General features: G+C 34.9%; 1 protein-coding gene and 1 long non-coding RNA gene across 4 annotated transcripts in view; both read right to left on the bottom strand.

Annotated features, from left to right (window-relative positions):
• Positions 1-21,731, bottom strand: part of LOC127854964 (uncharacterized) — a 222,834-nt gene that overhangs the window by 137,415 nt on the left and 63,688 nt on the right. The gene's annotated exons all lie outside the window — the stretch shown is intronic.
• On the bottom strand, positions 13,807-17,089 carry LOC127854967 (uncharacterized). 2 transcript variants are annotated; one of them, XR_008037258.1, is made up of 4 exons: positions 16,981-17,089; positions 16,233-16,401; positions 15,885-16,007; positions 13,807-13,952 (listed from the first exon to the last, which is right to left on the bottom strand). It is a non-coding gene; the product is annotated as an uncharacterized LOC127854967 (long non-coding RNA). The 2 variants fall into 2 exon arrangements; XR_008037257.1 differs by lacking the exon at positions 16,981-17,089 and having other exon boundaries at positions 16,233-16,937.

The following is a 21,731-nucleotide window of genomic DNA, read 5'->3' as shown; positions in this document are numbered from 1 at the left end:
ATAATTTGTGTCAGTCTTTCCGATTATGTGCTTTAAAAATCGTATGTAAGTTTAAAGTGTTTGCATGTAATTTGTTACTGTTTAACCAGTTTGTTCTGTTTTGCTGACTGCCTCGTGAAGTTCGCGTTTTTTGCAATTTTGATAAATCTTTTTTTCTGTTTTCATGACCAACATACCATTTAAATAGCGAATGCTTATAAAATAAACAACTAAGGCTTTATTTACTGAAAACAGCAAATAGCGTACTATGTAACTGGCAATTTAAACGTTAATTTATAATAAGCTTGAATACAAGTTCAGAAGAAACAGTCCCTGAACATCGCGACACTGAACGCTTTATACCCATGCATATACTGTTTGTACAGTCAAAATTTGCTGAGGACTTACGCGTATATACGATCGTATTACTATTTATAAATCGATAAAACGATATTGTATTATCGACTTTAATACATTCCAAACGAAGTCGAGCATAACAACGTAACGTTTTTGTTTCAATTGCAAATAATGTTTCGCTTTCATATACTCAAAACAGGTACTCAGTTGTGTAATCCCAATCAATTTGTGCAAATTCGTTCATAGGAAACATGGACAAATTGTGATCAATTATATATCAAACACGAGTCAATTTGTCGGTTTTGGCGTTATTTTGCTCGTGAATTTTCCATGAAGTAAGAACATAAGAAGTATTTGATGTTTTATTTAATCAGTCCTGTTCATAAATTAATTTGATATTGCGATAATAATATGAGTCGTGTACTGAGAAAACTGGGCTTAATGCATGTGCCTACAGTCCGCACATGCTTATCAGGACGACAATTTCCGCTTAAGCTAGATTTTTGGTAAAAAGGGACTTCCTTTAAGCAAAAAATTCTATTAAAGCTGAAAATGTCGTTCTTGATCAGCCTGTGCGGCTAATCTGGGACGACACTTAACGCACATGCATTATGCCCAGTTTTCTCAGAACACGGCTTATATATTCACATTGCAATCGTGTAGGCATTCCTTTCGCGAGCTTGATTATTTAAACTATTTGTTTAGAGGCACATCAACTGTGGTTTTTTTTAGAAGAAGAGACTATCTGCAAACCAAAAATACCGTAAAAGCGGAAAGTGTCGTCCCTGATTAGCCTGTACGGACTTCACAGGCAAATCTGGGACGACACTTTACGCACATGCATCAAACCCTCTTTTCACAGAGTACGGCCCGTATTTAATCTTTGTCAGAATGCCTTTTAAAATGTGGTCTCATGGGATCTTTCGAATGAATCGCAGCACTGATTAGTATTGGTGTGTGCAAAATTAAAATAATCTTGTACATTTTATGTTCAATTAAGTTATAAATTAACAGAACTTATAATTCAGAGCTTCTGTTATCGAGATACATTTCTTATTCGGAACATCACTAACAATAAACTGCAATAGTGCAGCGGTAGAAAATAGCGTTTCATTAGTAAACGAATAATTGAGCATAACATGAAAGAAAACGCATTTCGTGAAACGTATTTTGTGCCCATAATATTGAACAGGAGGATTGCAAGCTGGTACTTTTTGACGATGCTGCGAAGCATCGTCTAAGTTATCATATCATGAAAAAATTCTTCACAATGGCAACCAATGTAAAAGACCGAGCTAGTCCGATTAAGATTTTTCTAATCGGCATACCTCGCTGAGAAAAGATTTTATAATATTTTGAAAACGTTAATTTTAAATCAGTTATATTCAATCCATTATATGTTTATAGATCAATGAAACAACTATGCATTGTTTTGTATTGTATTTGACATTTGTCGTGATTTAGTAAATAAATTGCGAATTAAAACGTGTATAATTAACTTTCAACGCGATCATGAGTGTAAAGAAAACGAATTATTTCGAACCTGCCATTTGTAAACGTTGTAGCGACAATGGTCTATAAACATCATAATAGCCATAACATATCTGTGATACTAGCTCTTCTGCGTGCTATCTCTTTTTGCATATTTGATAAACTTTTCAAACATAAATTACAGAGCCACATCAGTGCATATACTATGTTTGACAATTCATTCGTTTGTTGGATATTGTTTACTGTTTTTAACACATGTTAGGTCATATCGCGGAGATTTAGTTAACCTAACCATGTGTTCATGGGCGAACTCACGTATTCAAGTGCTCTTACGACTATGTGCTCATTACCATTTTCGATCGGGAATCATCATGAAATTATTGCCGTACTAAACAAACAAACATGCCTAAGCTAATTGAAATAGAGAAAAAGAACAATAATCAAAAGAGAAAAAGTATATGTTCATGCACATGGGATTGTGAAATCACGTCCGTACACATAGCATCATTAACTTAGGAAAGGACACAACGAAATATAAAGTTTGGTATGATAAACATGTGAAATTAAAGAGCATGGTGTAATTAAAGAGCATGTCAAGTTTTGAATTTATATGCTGAAACGTAATGTTATAATCCACAAACTTTTTACTGTAACAGACAGTTTTTTTTAAAGATAAGTGGTACAATAAATACACGTCGAATACATTTTTAAAGATATTTTTTGTTATATTTGATCGAGAATGTAACCCGCCTCCCAGTTTCGCTGAAAGGATCAAGTTCCCCACGGGTACTACTTCCCCGTACCCCCAATTTTTTTTCGTACCCTACATTTTTCGTACCAAATTGTTTTTGTACCCAATTTTTTTTTCGTACCAAATTTATGCTCGTAACCAATTTTTTTTTCGTACCCAATTTTTTTCGTACCCAATTTTTTTTCGTGACCAAATCTTTTTTCGTACTTAATTTTTAGGCATAATTGTTGTACCCAAAATTTTCGTACCCATTTTTTCCTACCCAAAATTATCGTGCCCACATACACAATTGTGGTGATGTAGATAAACTTAAATAGATGCTTTTATATCAATCCCCTTCAAAAGCATCGTCACACCAGTACTGTCAGTACTTTGATTGACGATGCTGCGGATCAGCTCGTCTATGTTATCATACCATGAATAATTCTTCACAATGGCGACCTATGTAGAAGACAGAGCCAGTCCGATTGAGATATATCGATTTTTCTAATCGGCATACCTCGCTGATTATCATTGATAAAGGTAAAGGAAGCTCAGCTATAAATAGGACAGCTTATTCTGGGGAAAAGATTTTATAATAGATTGAAAACGTTAATTTTAAATCAGTTATATTCAATCCATTATATGTTTATAGATCAATGAAAAAAGTATGCATTTTCTGTATTTTATCTGACATTTGTCGTGAATCATTAAATAAATTGCGAATTAAAACGTGTATAATTAACTTTCAACGTGTCACAGGGTATAAATTCATATTTATCGTTAGTAAGTTATTTGTTATTTATGTCGAATAGTTTTAGGTAGCTCTGATATAAAGTCTGTAGTCTTAGTTATTTTATAGTTAACATATAGTTGAATTTACCCTAATTTAGCACGTGCACGTAACAACCAATCATTCACTTTCCCTCCTTTATTCAGTTGTTTGCTGAAGGTTGCTTCAGACAGCCATTCAATCTTTGATTGAAACATTATATTATTTGTGTAGGACATTTTATATTCCTGCAGGTAACTTATTTGAATCTTTTATTTATTTAATCTGTCAATTGTTTGTATTGTTATTTAAGACATCTGACGGTTACGGTTGTGTTTATTAGTTATTTATTAAAATAACTTATTGCGAGTAATATTCACACCGCCATGCAAAGCTAGTCATTATTAATGTGTATTTCATTTGAATGCATACATATATTATCTTGATTATATACCTAATTGCATGTATTAATTGTTTCAATTTCAGATACCTTTATCGATCTATTAAAACTTTAAACCTCGATTGATTCGATAGTTTGTCGTCGAACCCAAAGTACGCAAATTGCGCGTAGTTTTCAAACAGAAATTACAGAGCCACATCGGTGCACATACTATATTTGATAATTCATTCGTTTGTTGGATATTGTTTGCTGTTTCAAACACGTATTAGGTAATATCGCAAGATTTAGTTAACCTTACCATGTTTTACTCATCGGCGAACTCACGTAATTAAGTGCTCTTATGACTATGTGCTCATACCTACTTTCGGGAATCATCATGAAATTATTGCCGTACTTAACGAACCTAAGCTTATTGAATTAGAGAAAAAAACAATAATCAAATGAAAAAACTTATATGTTCACGCACATGGGCATGTGAAATCACGTCCGTACACATAGCATCATTAACTTAGGAAAGGAACCACCGAAATATTAAGTTTGGTATGATATGCATGTGAAATTAAAGAGCATGGTGTAATTAAAGAGCATGTCAAGTTTTGAATTTATATACTGAAATTTAATGTTATAACCCACAAATGTTTTACTGTAGCAGAACTTTTTTTTTAAAGATAAGTGGTACAAAAAATACACGTCGAATATCTTTTAAAAGATATTTCTTGTTATATTTGATCGTGAATGTAACCCGCCTCCCAGTTTCGCTGAATGGATCAAGTTCCCCACGGGTACTATTTCCCCGTAACCCGAATTTTTTTCGTACCCTACATTTTTCGTACCCAAATTTTCTTCGTACCCAAATTTTTGCTCGTACCCAAATTTTTTTCGTACCCAATTTTTTTTTTCCTACCCAAATTTGTTTTCGTTACCAAATCTTTTATCGTACCCATTTTATTTTGCATAATTTTTGTACCCAAAATTTTCGTACCCATTTTTTTTTACCTAAAATTTTCGTACCCACATACACAATGGTGGTGATGTATATAAACTTAAATAGATGCTTTTATATCAATCCTCTTCAAAAGCATCGTCACACCAGTACTGTCAGTACTTCGATTTTAAATTCGGCGGTCGAAAATGAAAATGCGAGGAAATGAATGTGTCAACCAGATACTTCAATAACAACAAAAGTTTTGTTTTAGTAACGTTTGATGATGTCATGAGGGGAAGCTGTCGCTTTTAATAATTTAAGAAGAATCGGAAATCAAAGTTATGCTATTGAAGCATGTGGGAAGGAAAAATGCGGATACAATATCAAAGGAAGAACATTTTGTCATATGAAAATAGTGTTTACAATGAGGAGTTTAAAGCCATAGCGCAACTAAGACCACTGGGACTTTTAACCCATGTATGCCCAGTGGACTCTCCCATTATTCTAAATTTGATCAATTGCATTCCAAAATTAGGGATGAATAGTATTTATATATATATATATATTTATAATATTTCTTACAGAAATTCCTGTAAGCAAACAGCGCGGACCCAGATGAGACGCCTCAAGCGGCGTCTCATCTGGGTCTGCGCTGTTTGCCAATGCCTTTTTTCTAGACGCTAGGCATAAATGGGTTAATGCATGACATATTTTAAATACACATAAAATAATTCTTTGAACGAAAACACTTGGGTTTCACGTCATAAACAAACTGTTGTTTGTTTTTAAGAAGCTTATAGGAATTTCAATATACCGAATTAATATACGCGCTAACGTTAAAATAATGTTATTGTTTTTTTGTTATTAAGCTGCATATACTTTTTGTATAGATGATAACTATCTTTTTTTTGGAAATGAGTAATGAAACTTAAAAATAAATAAGCAATTATATTAAGAGTCTTATTTCATATTTCTCATTCTGACGTTTAACAACATACCTGTATAATTAACGGCTATGTTTTATTCATGTTTGTTTTATGAGAACAACAAAAAAGATGTAAAGAAAATTATTTGGTTTTCAGTAGTTTTAAGTTTAGGTTCTTTCAAAATCGGTATACGAATTAAATATGTGTTTATTTTCGTATTGAGGTTGTCAAATTTAAGACGAAAAACGAAAATACGGTATATGGACGGACTCTGTATCCACTGACCATTGCCTATGAGTTTGCAACGACTGCATTTAATTTAACTCAGTGTTCTTTCATGAATATTATGCACATTACACGGACTTTGTTTGAAACTAAATATTTTTTCTTTTATCAATGTTGTATTTGCTCTAATAATCTGAGTGAATTGTCGTCTATTTGCTTAGCGACAGCTTAGGTAGTTTGTTAAATGTACTAATTACTTCAAGTTCTACTTGACCTTCAATTTCGCTGCGTACTCGTTCTATCATTTGGAATTCCACTGAAAATTTATGGAAACAAAACAGGAGAAAACAAGTAGTCCATAATAGCAGTTGGTACTTTGAAATTCTAAATTATGTCTGAAAACACTTTCAAAAAATAACAATCTTCTTTCTTTTTCTCATCCATATCACATAAAAGCACACCGGGTCTCTGCGCAAAGGTAGGATTCCAAAACTTAAGAACTAATCTGTAATCTTTCGTTTTGAAATTCATTACTTATTCATGTGCAGGTAATGTAGACAGAAGATTTTATCGCGATAACATGGACGATAAAACTCTCTTTTTAAAGACCTCTTGTGAACTATGAAAATTATCTGTAATTTCCATAAGCGGAGCGTATCAACTTTTAGTCTCCTCTAATATTCCCCTGATGATCTAACAACTACGTGGTGGGTATATATTATTTATTCCCTTACTTATAGACTTAAATCATCCGTCCCAGTGTTAGCCTTTGAATCTTGCAAGTCATAGTTAAAAACAAAACTTGACATGGGTCAACGCCAAGGTTTCAAATAATACTCGTGGATGGCAGACCAAGAGCAGATTATAATGGGGTCATGCTCTGTAAAAAAGGGGTTTAATGCATGTGCGTAAAGTGTCGTCCCAGATTGGGACGACACTTTACGCAATGCATTTAAGATACAGTCAGTATAGTTATTTTAACATTTCTGATAATATGTTAACTTTAGTAACCTAACGCCCATCATCAGCAATCTTATGCCCTTACTTAGCCGACCAATCATAGGCAGTATTTTCAGCTCAAAAGTCAAAGTAGCATTAAAGGATCAGTCTTTTATTAATTTCATTCGCGTGCGCTTCATAGTTTTATTTCGACCCATGGTGCAAAAAGGTACCTTGTGTACTTTAAATTTAACGGTATGTGGTACCATTTTGCACCAATGGAGCGATTTGATATAAACCAACAATACAATTTTACATTGAAACCATTTAACCGATATTTCATAGTCCTGAGTAACTGGACTAAATGAGTCTAAGAAAACTGGACATAATGCATGTGCGCAAAGTGTCGTCCCAGATTAGCCTGTGCAGTCCGCACAGGCTAATCAGGGACGACACTTTCCGCCTTAATTGGTTTTTTGCTGAGAAGAGACTTCATTTTAACGAAAATGGACTGCACAGGCTGATCTGGGACGACACTTTACGCACAAGCATTATGCCCAGTTTTCTCAGAAATAAATCTGTTAACAGGCTGATTCAGATTATAAATAAAAGTGGGATGCAATCACGTGACAGACAATTTGGCGACGTCCATTCCGAGATTCTTATTTTTCGTCATTGTATGACCTTGAATACCTTTTTTAATGCCGCTCACATTCCAGTCATATAAGCGAGAAAGTGATAAGAACAATAGTAGATTGCAACACAATCTGATTTGAAAAAAGCAATGTATCTAACTCGGCCGAACTACAATTTGATTATTGCCAATGCGCGTGCGTGAGCATTAGGATAAGATGTTTTTAAATACTTTTTATAACGTTGGTTTTTTTACTTGTAAAAACCTTTTGCATTTGCTGAAGAATTCCCGTATATAACAACCACGCAGTATAATATTGAACCCTCTCCCATTCAGAAGCAAAGTGAAAATGACTATGTGCAAACAGCATAAAACCAGAACAGCCTTGGAGGAACTCGCAATTCGTTCAGGTTTTATGCTGTTCGCTACTCACCAGTATCTAAGGTTTGGAAAGGAAGCCTTTACAAATTGAAGATAGGCCTTTAATTTAAAAGTACTTTCTAAGGGACTACACATGCTTGAAAATACGTATCTAAGTGGTAAAGTGTCAAAACACTCATATGCGCATTTCAGGCCATGGTATGTTAAGCCTCGTCGATTCGATAAATTATGCAATGATAGAATAGTAACATATTCTCTGTATGAAGTGGGCATTACAACATAAAACAAGCAATAGACGAGTTTTACATTCCCAAGTTGGGGGATGATCACAGCGAGGAAATCAGGTTCAGTGAGATATGCCATCGAGATCTTTCCGCGAAACCGTGCTTTATTATTTAGGAAATCGTTAAATTGTTTGATCATAGAACCACTTTATGAACATATAGTATATACGTGTAACAAAAATTGTAAGAGTTCACGTGACAATTACGTACTCCACATTTCACCAGACACACTTCGGCGTCGTTTTATTATAATAAATATGATAACGTGATATTATTTCAGTATTTTTCTTTCTCTGCAGCTTGGAACTATAGCGAGAAGAGAGAGAAAAGAAGAGTATACCACTTTTATAAAGATCACATGATGAAACTATTTGAGCCTTGTTTTGGGATAACTGGGCTTAATGCATAAGCGTAAAGTGTTATCCCAGTTTAGCCTGTGCAATCCGCACAGGCTAATCAGGGACGACACTTTCCGCCAAAACTTGATTTTCGATACTAAGGGACTTTCTTGAACTAAAAATACCAAAAAATCGTAAAGTGTCGTCCCTGATTAGCCTGTCCAGACTGCACAAGCTAATATCGGACGACACTTTACACACATGCATTAAGCCCAGTTTTCTCAGAACAAGACCCATATAGTGTATACGTGTAACAAAATTGTAACAGTACATGTTACAATTAAGTATTCCACATGGTACCATGGTAATCAGTGCAGTAACTCAGGTGTCATTGTTTCGACATTGACTTCATGAAATGTGGATAAATTAATAAAATAGACATTTAAGTTTAAGGTAAATAAAACTTCACATAATATAACACAAGATTGATATTAATAAGATCAACATTACATATTTATAAAAATAGTTTCTAGAGAGCATAAAAGGCGCATGACTGTATAGAATGACAATTAACACTTTCTTGTTGAGTTGTTTGGTATAAATTGTTAAACTTATGTGTTTATCTATGTTTTCTTATTTTATTGTTCTTACTAGTGATCTTTTAATATATTTGGACCGTGCTCTGTGAAAAGGGGTTTAATGCATGTGCGTAAAGTGTCGTCCCAGATTAGCCTGTGCCGTCCGCATAGGCTAATCAGGGACGACACTTTCCGCTTTTATGATATTTTTCGTTTAAAGAACGTCTCTCCGTGCTCAAAGTGAGCTTCTGTAATCATCCTATGTCAAGCGTCCAGCATCATTTGGTGTGCGGTATGTGTGTATCGAAATATTTCAGATCGTTACAAATCTAGAGGCCACGTTTTCCATCTCATCTTTATGGAACTTAGTCAGAAAATATTGGACTGTTTGAACATTATATAAAGATAGAATTTTAGTCACGTGTTTAAAACTAGGTCACTATGTCAAATCATAGCAAAATCGTGTAACCATTCTTGAGTCCACAATAGTGGTCTAAAACAGTGTATTCCTAAGGGCATAAGGAATATACTGGACTATACATTCCCAGGGTATGACACGCAGAGCGTACGTAAGTGTTAATATAGTATTGTATTGACTGTTACTATCATTAAATACGTATTTATAATATGACATTTGACTATACTATTATACAAAGTTTGTATTAATATTTAATTATAATTAGCATTGCACCTATCACTCCAATAATTATAAGAATGCGGTACCATATTACTAGAATCAACACTGGTATGTTTCCGCGCAAGATGTATGATACGTTGGTGGGATTTACTGCCTCTTTCCCAAAGACCAAGATCTTGTCAGTTATCAGAATGTCCAGTTGATATTTGGACAGCACAGAGAAGACCGGGCCTTTGCATCGCTCCTCGATGAAAAGGTTTAACACTAGTCCATGGGAGTGCAATGCGGCTCGAAGCCGGCGCCTCTGCAATGAAAAGAGGTTGCAGTGTAGCAGAATGTTGGCAGCCGTGAAGGGCTCCCGACAACGGTTCCAGAACGATGACATACTCTCCTGCGCCACCGAGTTACAGTGTGTTTCCAATCCTAAGACGCGTCGTGGCTCTGTCAAGCGTTATGGCTCTGTTAAGCGTTATGTCTCTGTCAATCGTCGTGGCTCTGTCAAGCGTCGTGGCTCTGTCAAACGTCGTGGCTCTGTCAAGCGTCGTGGCTCTGTCAAGCGTCGTGGCTCTGTCAAGCGTCGTGGCTCTGTCAAGCGTCTTGGCTATGTCAAACGTCTTGGCTCTGTCAAGCGCCGTGGCTCTGTCAAGCGTCGTGGCTCTGTCAAGCGTCATAGTTCTGTCAAGCGTCGTTGCTCTGCCAAGCGTCGTGGCTCTGTCAAGCGTCATGGCTATGTCAAACATCGTTTTTATGTCAAGCCTTGGCTCTGTCAAGCGTCCTGGCTTGTCAAGCGTCGTGGCTCTGTCAAGCGTCGTGGCTATTTCAAGCGTCGTAGCTCTGTCAAGCGTCGTGGCTCTGTCAAGCGTCGTAGCTCTATCAATGTTACAGTTCGTTCATGGAAGCATTTTGTCATTTATTTGAGTCGCGTTTTGAGAAAACTGGGCATAATGCATGTGCGTAAAGTGTCGTCCCAGATTAGCCTCTGCAGTCCGCACAGGCTAATCAGGGACGACACTTTCCTCTCGACGACATTCTTCGTTTAAATGAAGTTTCTTCTTAGCAAAAATCCTATTTAGGCGGAAAGTATCGTCCATGATTAGCCTGTGCGGACTGCACAGGCTAATCTAGGACAACACATGCATTAAGCCCATTTTTTTCAGAACGCGACTCATTTTATGACGAAAGCATTCATGTTCCCATATTGAACCGCGATTGTTTGGAATAATGATTCAAATCGAGCATATTTGTTTTGTAAATATTTCCTTAATTACCATCTCTACGGTATCCGGTTTGGTATGAGAAGCATACGTATTACCTATGTATGTGACACTACATTGCAGTCTTGTCTAAGTACATGCTAAAACAGCATAGCAAGCCTAAAGTTAAATGACTTGTGTATGGACTCAAAATGACCGTTTCACAGATTTTGGCATGTATTGTAGTGTATCATTAAATGCTTTATATTAATTTATGTAAACATTTGATCTAAAAAGCTTCTGTTTAAAATCAAGAAAGAAACAAAAAAGTAACCCTCAACTGGGCTCAAACCACTGACCTCTGACGTTAAAGTCTAATGCTTAGACCACTCGGCCATCCGTTCTCATACAATGAATGATGTATTTTATACTTTATATAAGCAATCCTCGTAGTGTCACAAAATAAATATAACGACAACAACAGAACTCCCCAGATTATTCAGTCGTTTCGCGTTGCAACAATTTAAAATTTTCAGGTTTTTAAATTGTCAAAAGATGCATAAAATGTATATTTCAGAGCATGGTAAATGCTCAGTATGACTGTTTCCTCACAAAAATCATAACTTAAACGAAAATTTACGAATCTGAAACATTTCTTTTTAATTTTGTCAATTAACCAAAACGTGAAAAAGTCCCTTTAAAATGCATTCCTTAATTACGTTAGTATTAAATAAAATATTGTAGAAATCGCTCCTACTGGACATTGTTTTTCAAATCAAAACAACATACGGACGCATCGCTTTTGAGAAACAATATACATGCATCATAACCCATTTATGCCTAGTGGACTCTCGCATCCATCTAAATTGAATCAATTTATTTCCAAAATTAGGCATGTCTAGTATATTTATTTCTATATTTAGAATACTTCTTACGGAAATTCCATTAAGCAAACATCGCAGACCCAGATGAGACGCCGCATGATGCTAATGATGATCTTGTCGAAACACAAAAAGACATTGACTTTGGCAGTCGTTTCTGTCAAATATTGTTTTATGTTATATATCTGCTTTGCTTCTACTATAGCATATTGTCTAAATTTCGAACTTTTAAAGACCTTGACATGATAAAGTTGGTAAGGACATTCAATGTAATTTGAATAGGACTTATCTAACTTTATAGGTCATGTATGGTTTTAGAATTTGGTTTAATAAACCCAAATCAGTCTGTTAAAACCCAAATGAAGACCGATGCGGAATATCGTGTACTTACTTTTGGTCTTATCATGTGTTTTTCAGATACACCGGACTCAGCATGTATTCTTCTACGAGATAAACGAAACTTTTATGAACGTATCTGTTTCAATAATCTACTAGTTTTAAATGAACCGAACAAACTCTTGTCACGTGGTTGAATTAGGTGAGTGGTTATGACATACGACCCATTGTCGCATGACGCGGCTCATAGACCAGCGCTATTATGACAATATTGCATCATTCAAACCAATAGCGCTACTCGAAGGAGCCTGGATGTACATGTGATTGGCATCAATATTTTTTTGTTGCTTACCGGTATATTTCGTGATGTTCCATGCACAATTCTTTGGTATCCTAAATCTGTAAAAGCATTTAAGCCTCGCTCTGGAAAAATCGGGCTTTATGCATATGCGTTAAGTGTCGTCTCAGATTAGCCTGTGCTGTCCACACCGACTAATCAGGGGCGACACTGTCCGCTTTCAGACCTAGTTAAGTCATATGGTTCAGATTTAGCTTTGATTTCAACCGATTCCTATTTCGGATTCAACGTTGAATGAAAGCCATGTTGTTGTTTTTTTCAAACCTTTATGTTTCATTTAATCATAACTGTTTTACACCTGTATTTAGTATTTATTCAGATGAGACCATCTCAAGGTGAATACAGAATGCTTAACTGCCTCTTGTTAATTGCTTTTGCTCAATAAACATTTGAAAAAAAAAATGCGTGCCAATTTCGTTGTTGCAGATATCAATCTTGAGAGTAGCGATTGCTTGATTACTTCTTGACATTCGCTTTTTGATCTATATGCAATTCGTATTTGTGCTCAAAAGTGAATGTTGCTGACAACCGCTTTGAAATATTTACATTTATACCGTTTGAAATACAGACATGTCGAGAACATCTTTTTATGAAATTAATATAAATTTAAATAACCAGTTATGAATTTAAATGACATGTTCATGATGCAATATTCTGAACGACATTTAACCATGTGCATCGGGAGTTAGAAAAGGATATGGGTATAAATAATATATACATATATTTATACCATATATTTATACATGTACTCACATTTGTGTTAATAAGACCTTGTAAAACATTGATCTGCCAATGCCAAAGAAATCGAAATTAAAAACATCGACCGGTAATTTAAGTTCTTTCAATCGGGAAACTAACAAAGCTAACAATGGGAAAACAATCCTTAATGCATGCTTTTAAAGTATACTCCCAGATAACCATGTGCAGTTACCGCTTTTATGGAATGTTTCGTTTAAAGGAATTCTCCTATAAACGAAAATCTATTCTATGAGGAAAGTGTCGTCCCTGATAAATCTGTGTGGGCTGCACAGGCTAATCCGGGACGACATTTTAAGCACATGCATTATGCCCCGTATTCACAAAACGCGGCTTATATATTAAGTTATAAAGGCAATCAACTAAGCGACAACGGTGCTTACATGTGTTCACATAAAAAAATATTTGTTTGAATAGAACTGAATTTCTTCAACAGATTAACATGACGAAAGAGACTCATTGGTATACAACATCCGTTCAAACTTAAAAGTCGATTGGTCGATAACACTTTCGTAGTCTTATAACATATGGAGCGAACACCATAAACTGATCTTGAAAACAACATTCGCAAAGTGCGCTTTATTGATAGTATATGTTATGCTAGTATGCAATGCGTACACAGAAAAACGAAACGCCGTTAACATTAAAATATATTGTACGATATATGCCGCGAAATTTCAACGTATGTTTAATTCTGAGAGGTAAAAATACTTTCGCATCTGCTGAACGTACTGTTTGAGATCTCATACATGCGAGAGTGAGTGACAAGATCCATCAACACTACAGGTCCAAAAACTACCGTCACTGCAGCGAGACTTCCCGGATCGTTCACCTGTAAAATAACGATATGAGCCTTGCTCTGGGAAAGCAGAGACGACACGTTCCGCCTTGACTTGATTTTCGCTAAGAATCGACCTGTTTTAGCGAAAAATTCCGTAAAAGCGAAAAGTGTCGTCCCTGATTAGTCTGTGCGGACTGCACAGGCTAATCTGAAATAACTCTTTACGCACATGCATTCAGCCCATTTTTCGCAGAACGGGGTTTGATCACCGTTTTCAACAGTATACAAGTCATATCGTGGCGGCCAGTTAACATACACTTTTAATTGGCTAGCTGATTTCCAATTACTTAGTACTAGTGGTGAGTTGATTAATCAGATCGTCGACGCGTCATCGACGAATTGCTGCTGACGTGACGATGACCATGAAAATTTAGAGTCGACGAAAAGTTGACGATTTTTTTACCGCACGGATCATTCGATATATATATGTTTTTGTGTGCAAAAGTTTAAATCTTTAAAAATATATTTTAAGCACTCAGCCCCTTGCATATTCAGCTCCATTTTTTGACAATAACAATAGTGCAGTAAGGTTAAATATTTCAGCGTAAATAAATAACAACTTTCAATGTTTTCAATGAGATACAAGTACAAGTACAACGAACGCAGACAGCAAAATAAATTCGAAATCATGGAGGATTTACACATTGCAAATGCAATTCCTAATGGCAATAAGTAAGTTTTCAATCCTTATTGTCTTTCTGAGTTGTATCAAAAACAACGGTAGTGGATCCAGTGGGGCTGAAATGTTATCATGGTTATTCAGGTAAATTTTACATAATTTCGCGACTTGTCAAATTGTGTTCCTGCATCATGTAATGTCTAGGAATCATCTTTCGTCATATACTTAGTTTAAATGCTATTGTTTCTGTGCACCAATAAGTTGTATAGAACAGAAATTGTCCTATTATTCAAAACTTCATTCTTAATTAAATAGCAAAAAACTGTAAATTTGTAATTCGAAAGTGAAATTCAAGTTTTTCTTGCTGAACAATATAAAGTTAATTAATAAAATTGTCATATATTAGTTGAATTCATATTGGCTTTGTTATTGAGCCTTCGGCCTCAGGCCAATACGGCTGTCTTCAGCTCAATAACAAAGCCAATATGAATTCAACTAATCAATAACATTATAAAACAACCCCTTTAAACCTATCAGTGATCGTAATACGGATGTGTATAGCGGCTATAGCCAATTCATTCAAGATGTCGGTCAGAGAAGAATTTGTTCCCTTTCCATGTCAAGAAACTATTATCATAAGGTCCATATTTAAGTAGATATTTTCATATTCTTCTGATAATGATCATACAAGTTTTTCTTTTGAAATAAAATTACTTTTTAAAGGTCTGTTTTTATTTAATAATCTGTATTACTCTTCACTCTGTACAAGATTTGTTGTAGTTATTGGGGTTTAACGCCTTTTTCACTCAGTACGTAACATTGCAGCCAATATTTCAAACACAAAGCAATATTTTTAAGCATGTATTCATTATTAAATCACAAAACACATAAGGAATAGTCATGATAAAGTTCTTTTTGATAAAATATAGTAATATAATGTTAATATCAACAAAAACATTGGTTTAATATTAAAAACTTATTTTTTTGTTAAAAAAGCTGATTAATCGATTAATCGCTGATTATGGCCTTCGATTAATCGACTCCGTTTTGGTGAACCGATTCCAATCACTTAGTACAAAAGTTAGTACACATGCTTTTATCAGATCTGTTTACTGGCCTACTTGAATCAGAGGTATGGGGAGAATGGTCGTATATATATGAACACATAACTTGCGAATGTAAATGTTCGTCACAACATTAAAAAACAAACTGCAATACAGTTTTGAGATGTTCACTGCTTGCTACTACACTTGTACAGTACAGGTGGCATATGACATAATGTTAAGAAAGGTATAAAAACTGACGACAACTTGGTAGATCTCCTTCTTGTGCCCAGTTTTTATTATGTCGTCAATGCAGCAGTTTGTGATGTTGTACAGTTTCACGTTCTTGCCAAAACGTGACAAAACGTGACGTCACGAGGAGTTCTACAATTGAAGAATGACGTCATAGACAGAGATAAAGTGGGCGGAACGGTTTCTAACACGTTCTGACCCAAATCGTTCAGTTAGCAAAATCTTTAAATCATGAATTTATTTCTTAGTGACGCGGAATAGTAATGACACACCATGACCGGCATATTTAATAACTATGTTGTGAATACTGCCACCTCCACACATGAATTGTAAAATGTAAATAAGAATTGTACGTACGCTTCCGTTTGGTCAAGATAAACACTCGTGTATCGACTACTCGACCCAGAAACACGATGCTGACGTCCATTTTTTCAAGGTCAAACAAGTAAAACTTATCGTAAATTTCCATGACCACTGATCTGTTGTCTGCTTCGTAAAACCTCGTGTTTGCATTGCAGGCCACCTTCTGTTGAGTATAACGTTTGCAAGTATGACGCACGATATTTTGTTATTTTTGAAATGTTTACTTAATTGGACTGTTTTGTAATCAAATTGATCATGAACGTATCTTAAGTATCGAATAATTTTCAGGGGGAATGCAACATTTTACAAAAATATGGACGTTTTAAGTGTAGAAAGTATAATTACATAAAATAAACTCAATAAAAAATATTTGAAAACAAAACTGTAATTAATGGATTATTTATATGAGCCGCGTTCTGAGAAAGACTGGGCTTAACGCATTGCGTAGAGTGTGCAGTCCGCAGAGGCTAATCAGTGACGACAGTTTCCACACTGAAATTTCGTTTAAAAGAGACGTTATTCTAACGAAAAAATTCAACAAACGTGGAAAGTGTCGTTCCTGATTAGCTTGTGCGGACTGCACAGGCTAATCTGGGACGACAATTTACGCACGTGCATGAACCCTACTTTTCACAGAACGGGGCTCATATAGACGTCATCATTATATGTTGTCGAAATTCATTTAAGCAAATGGGAGCAATACACATACAATTAGCAAAGAGCGAAATAAAACCCGTCTAACAAGTTCTCGGATGGCGCGGTATTCCAGTCTGCCGACATCATACACGCCGACTATGTTCGTCGAGTCCTCTCCCGCACTGCCGGTCACGAACAACGCATCCTGGTGGTCCAGTGAAACACGTCCTGTGGAGACAGACTTTATTGAGGCTACCGGTAATTAAAGAATAATTGTTAGTGTTCCGAATGATATTGCGGTGTATTTTTACTTGATAGCGAAACCATTAATATTTTCTAAAAACAATAATGTGTAACATTAAAAATTTAACTAATATAATTGTTATGGTGGTCCGCCGGAAAACACTTTCTGTGTAGACAGACTTTATTGGGGCTAATTAAAGAATAATTGTTAGTTTTCTTAATGCTATTGCGGTGTATTTTTACTTTATAGCGAGGCCATTGAAATGTTTTTTTCTCTGCGCACACAGTCCCCGTTGTTTTATTGAATAATATGTGTAACCTTTAACTAATATAATTTTTAAGTTATATAATAAGCAAATACGTTTCTCTGAAATATTTCTTTACAACAAAAATAAATATTAATAAGCTGTATGTTATTAAAGTCGCGAATCAAGAGGACTAAAAACATGCGCTAAAAATAACAACTTGAACTTAATAAAATATAATAAATGACGTTACAATTGAAACGAAACCGGAAACGAAACAGCCCTAAAAATAAGTAAAATATAATTATATATGAGCCGCACTCTGCGAAATTAGAGTATAATGCATGTGCGAAAAGTGTCGTCCCAGATTAGCTTGTGAATCTGCACAGGCTAATTACGGATTGATTATTCCAAAGTATTCTTTATACATCGCATGATCCTCTTTTGCCATTTCATACCCTTTTTGAACGCTTGTATTCATCATATCTTAATGGCTGTTTACCAATTACGTCTACATACTGGGAGGAAAACGACATAACCATTGATGAGCCGGCGGATATTTCATTGTTATATGAGTAGAACAGATGTTCTTGTTCACATCTAATTTAAATTTGAATCCTTAAATACGCCGACATTCAAAATACATGAAAAACATTTAATTGCACAAGCAAATGGAAGCTGGTTGTTTGCGATCGGTTTTGTGAATTCAGCAGCTTTTCAAAGTAATTTATCGGTAATTGTTTGTTAATGAAAAGAATTGCATTCAGTACTATTTATGATCTGTGTCTATTTAACGAAAGCTTTAACGAACGGCTCCAGACTCCATAACTATACACTTGACAATGCTATCGCATTTTGTCGAGTTGCACCTCCAACGAAACACTCAACAAACACTTGGTAGATATTTAATGAGCGAGACGCTTACGTTTTTGAATTTGGCACTTGCTTTCGAGAGTCTGAGCGTGTTTAGTAGAGGTTATTAGTTCTAATTATGAAAAACTGTTATTAAAAGACGGAACATAATGGCGAGACTTGTAAGAACGCTTTTACTTTGTGTCTGTGCCACGGCGTCACAAGTTTGGACTTTGGAATACAAGTCTTCGTGGTATGGTCCCCCAACGGGGAATAATATACCAAGGGTGATTCAAGTTCAAAAGTCGTTGAAGGAATGCTTGAACGCATGTGCATTGCGACCATGGTGCAAAGTTGTCGGTTACCATAGGTAATAGATATTTTTCGACAACATTTCTTCTGCAGTTGAACAATGCAACAACGGCGATTGTCAAGAGCAGGACCAGAGTGTTATGTATGTCGAACAAGAAGACTTAACAACTGAGGTATTATTTTCAGCTTAAAGCAAGGTTGACATTTTCACGCACCGAGTTCACACTGTTTTTAAAATGTTCGATTTGATCAATTTAATATTTTAACAGCCTTTCGCAATCTTCTGTGATGTAAAAATGGCAGTGTTCAGTAACTTAAACAAGAGTAGCTGTGTATAGGATGGTTCACATATTTTAATGTTGTTTAGTGTCATCATATACATTGACTTTCAAAGCTATAATATTTGGAACAGTTTAACATAATTATAATAACAAAGAAACAAACATCATACAAAAATTGATCCTAGGAGTTCCAAGTCCGGACCTGTAGAATTAAACACTAACGATCTACCACCTAGATCACGCAGGATTTTGAATATTAATCGCAGTTTGAATGCTCAGGCAGAACATTCTTTGCCTTATTATTTATTTAAAAAGATTAACACGTTTTATTTTGAGAAGACGGTCATTTTTCTTTGCACCCACTGTGCGACATAAACCAATAATACGCTGTTAAGGTTCATGTAGAGGCTTCATTTTGAAAAATGTGGGGGCCCCAAGCATTGAACTCAAATTTGACTAAAGGAAGAGTGCCACATTGAAAATGTATACATATATGCTTTAAAGGATGTTTTTCCATCAAACTGCTACCAATTTTGTACATCAACGTATCATACCATCCACAAAATCAATCAAAATACAAAGCGATTTTAACACTAAAATATACATTATTTTAAAAAATCTGAATCATGTTTATTTAACGTATTTCGGTGGAAAAGTATAGCACTAGTGAATAATATCGACATTGACGAGGGCAAGTTACGCTGAAATAGTAAAAAATGTTTACATATCTAGAAATATCAAAACTCGAACACATGTCATTTCATCACCATGGGGCAGCCATTTTTAAATTAATAAAATAGAAAGAAACATGCTAAAAACTCACTCATCGCCTAATTGACATTACAAACGGTTGACGAGCACAAATGCATTGGATTGTAATCTTTCCGTTGATGTTTGCAAATTGCACGATCAAACCTCATAAACACTCAAAAAAATAACTATGTAAAAAGCATTTCACCAATGTTTACAATTGTTGTCGAATCACTGTACTTATATTATTGCGCATAAAATAGTACGCTTACAGACTGACAGAAAGATCGATACGTAACTCCGTTAAATTCATCACGGTATACTATTCTATTGATAATATATAATAATACATCGCTTTAACAATCTAAAAGGAGAAATAATTCTTTTAAACAAAGTTTTTAATAACGAAAGTGAAAACAACGGAAGTTAGATGGATATTCTGTGAGATGCACTTCGGCTCCAGAAAAACAATACAAATAAACTAAAACAGACGTGTGGGGGACAATTTTCAGCTGGAAAATATTTGAAATAGGGTAAGTGATGATATGTCTACGTGGTCATTTCTGTTATTGAGTGCGATCTCTTGCTGATTAGAGTTAATAGTTGTTTTACTAGTTGCGAACCAACTGTCAAAATAAGTTTGTGTTTTCTCAGGTATGTGTATACACATACCCGGTTTTCTCACCACTGCACGTGGTTTCGACCGATTTGTTTTGCACGTTTTTCTACGGAGTACAGCGAGGGCCACGCTTTCAAAATGGGTATAAGGAATCGAAATATAAAATCAATCGGTTTGCCAATTTCTTTATATTCCTTTACAATTGTATATGTCGTCTGCAATCTATTTCAATTTGAGATGGTTTAAATTTGCAGTTTGGTTGAGAGGTAAATAACAAAATTGTTAAGCCTTTGAAATAGAATTGAGACTCTTATTATCCACCATACCTTAAATTTTTAAAAAGCAGTTACGTTTTAGTTATTTTCAGAACTTTGTTTAGGAAATTTATCCAAAAAAGGCAGTTGAATAAAAACTAATTTGATGTTTTATGACAATAATTTTCTGTGAAATGTTGCTAACTTGACCTGGTATATGTATATAGCTTTGTATTGATTCAACTTAAGGTAGTGCATATCCTTCCTAACTTTAGATTGAGATTTTGTAAATTAGTGTAAAAATGCATTGGTTTTAAACCGAAATATGAATAAAGCACACACATATTGAATGTCAAAAATGTGTTTATGTTATTCTATCCGTCTTTAGCTTTAAAATGATATATATTTTGACCATATTTTACAACATTGAATGAAGAAAAACCAAAGTAAAGTTTTAATGAATTTTATCCCCCGATGAACCTTAAAACAAGAAAGTTCGAAGTTATTATTGAATTGTTGTTGTTAAAATGTGTAGCAATGTTACTATTATTTTGTTATAACTATACAAACTCAAAAAATAAAAGTTTATGTATTTTGGTCAACTAACAATTACTCTTACCTAGTACACCAATAACAGATCTGAAGTTTATCGAAGTAATCTAAAAGAAAGCAAACCCTAAAAACACCGATATGCTGTACTCTTCATAACAAACAATATGGCTTCCGACCGTAAGTAGAACACAGCCAATATTGGAGATACAAATTCCAATCATATCAAAGTGAAACATAATTTCAACACAAGATGGGTAAAATGATACCAAACTGATGTGTTTTATTTGATCAAGTGCATTTTTGACGATGCTGCGAAGCATCGTCTAAGTTATCATATCATATCAAATTTCTTCACAATGGCAACCTATGTAAAAGACCGAGCCAGTCCGATTGAGATAACTCGATTTTTCTAATCGGCATACCTCGCTGATTATCATTGATAAAGGTATAGGAAGCTCAGCTATAAATAGGACAGCATATTCTGGGAAAAGATTTAATAATAGTTTGAAAACGTTAATTTTAAATCAGTTATATTCAATCCATTATATGTTTATAGATCAATGAAACAACTATGCATTTTCTGTATTGTATTTGACATTTGTCGTGATTCAGTAAATAAATTGCGAATTAAAACGTGTTTAATTAACTTTCAACGCCATCATGATTATAAAGAAAACGAATTATTTCGAACCTGCAATTTGTAGACGTTGTAACGACTATGATATATAAACAGCATAATAGCTAAATCA

Source organism: Dreissena polymorpha, chromosome 13 (genome assembly GCF_020536995.1).
Source record: "Dreissena polymorpha isolate Duluth1 chromosome 13, UMN_Dpol_1.0, whole genome shotgun sequence".
NCBI classification, from domain to species: Eukaryota; Metazoa; Mollusca; class Bivalvia; order Myida; family Dreissenidae; genus Dreissena; species Dreissena polymorpha.
Note: the sequence above shows the minus strand (reverse complement) of the source record. Positions and strands in the feature narration are given on the sequence as shown.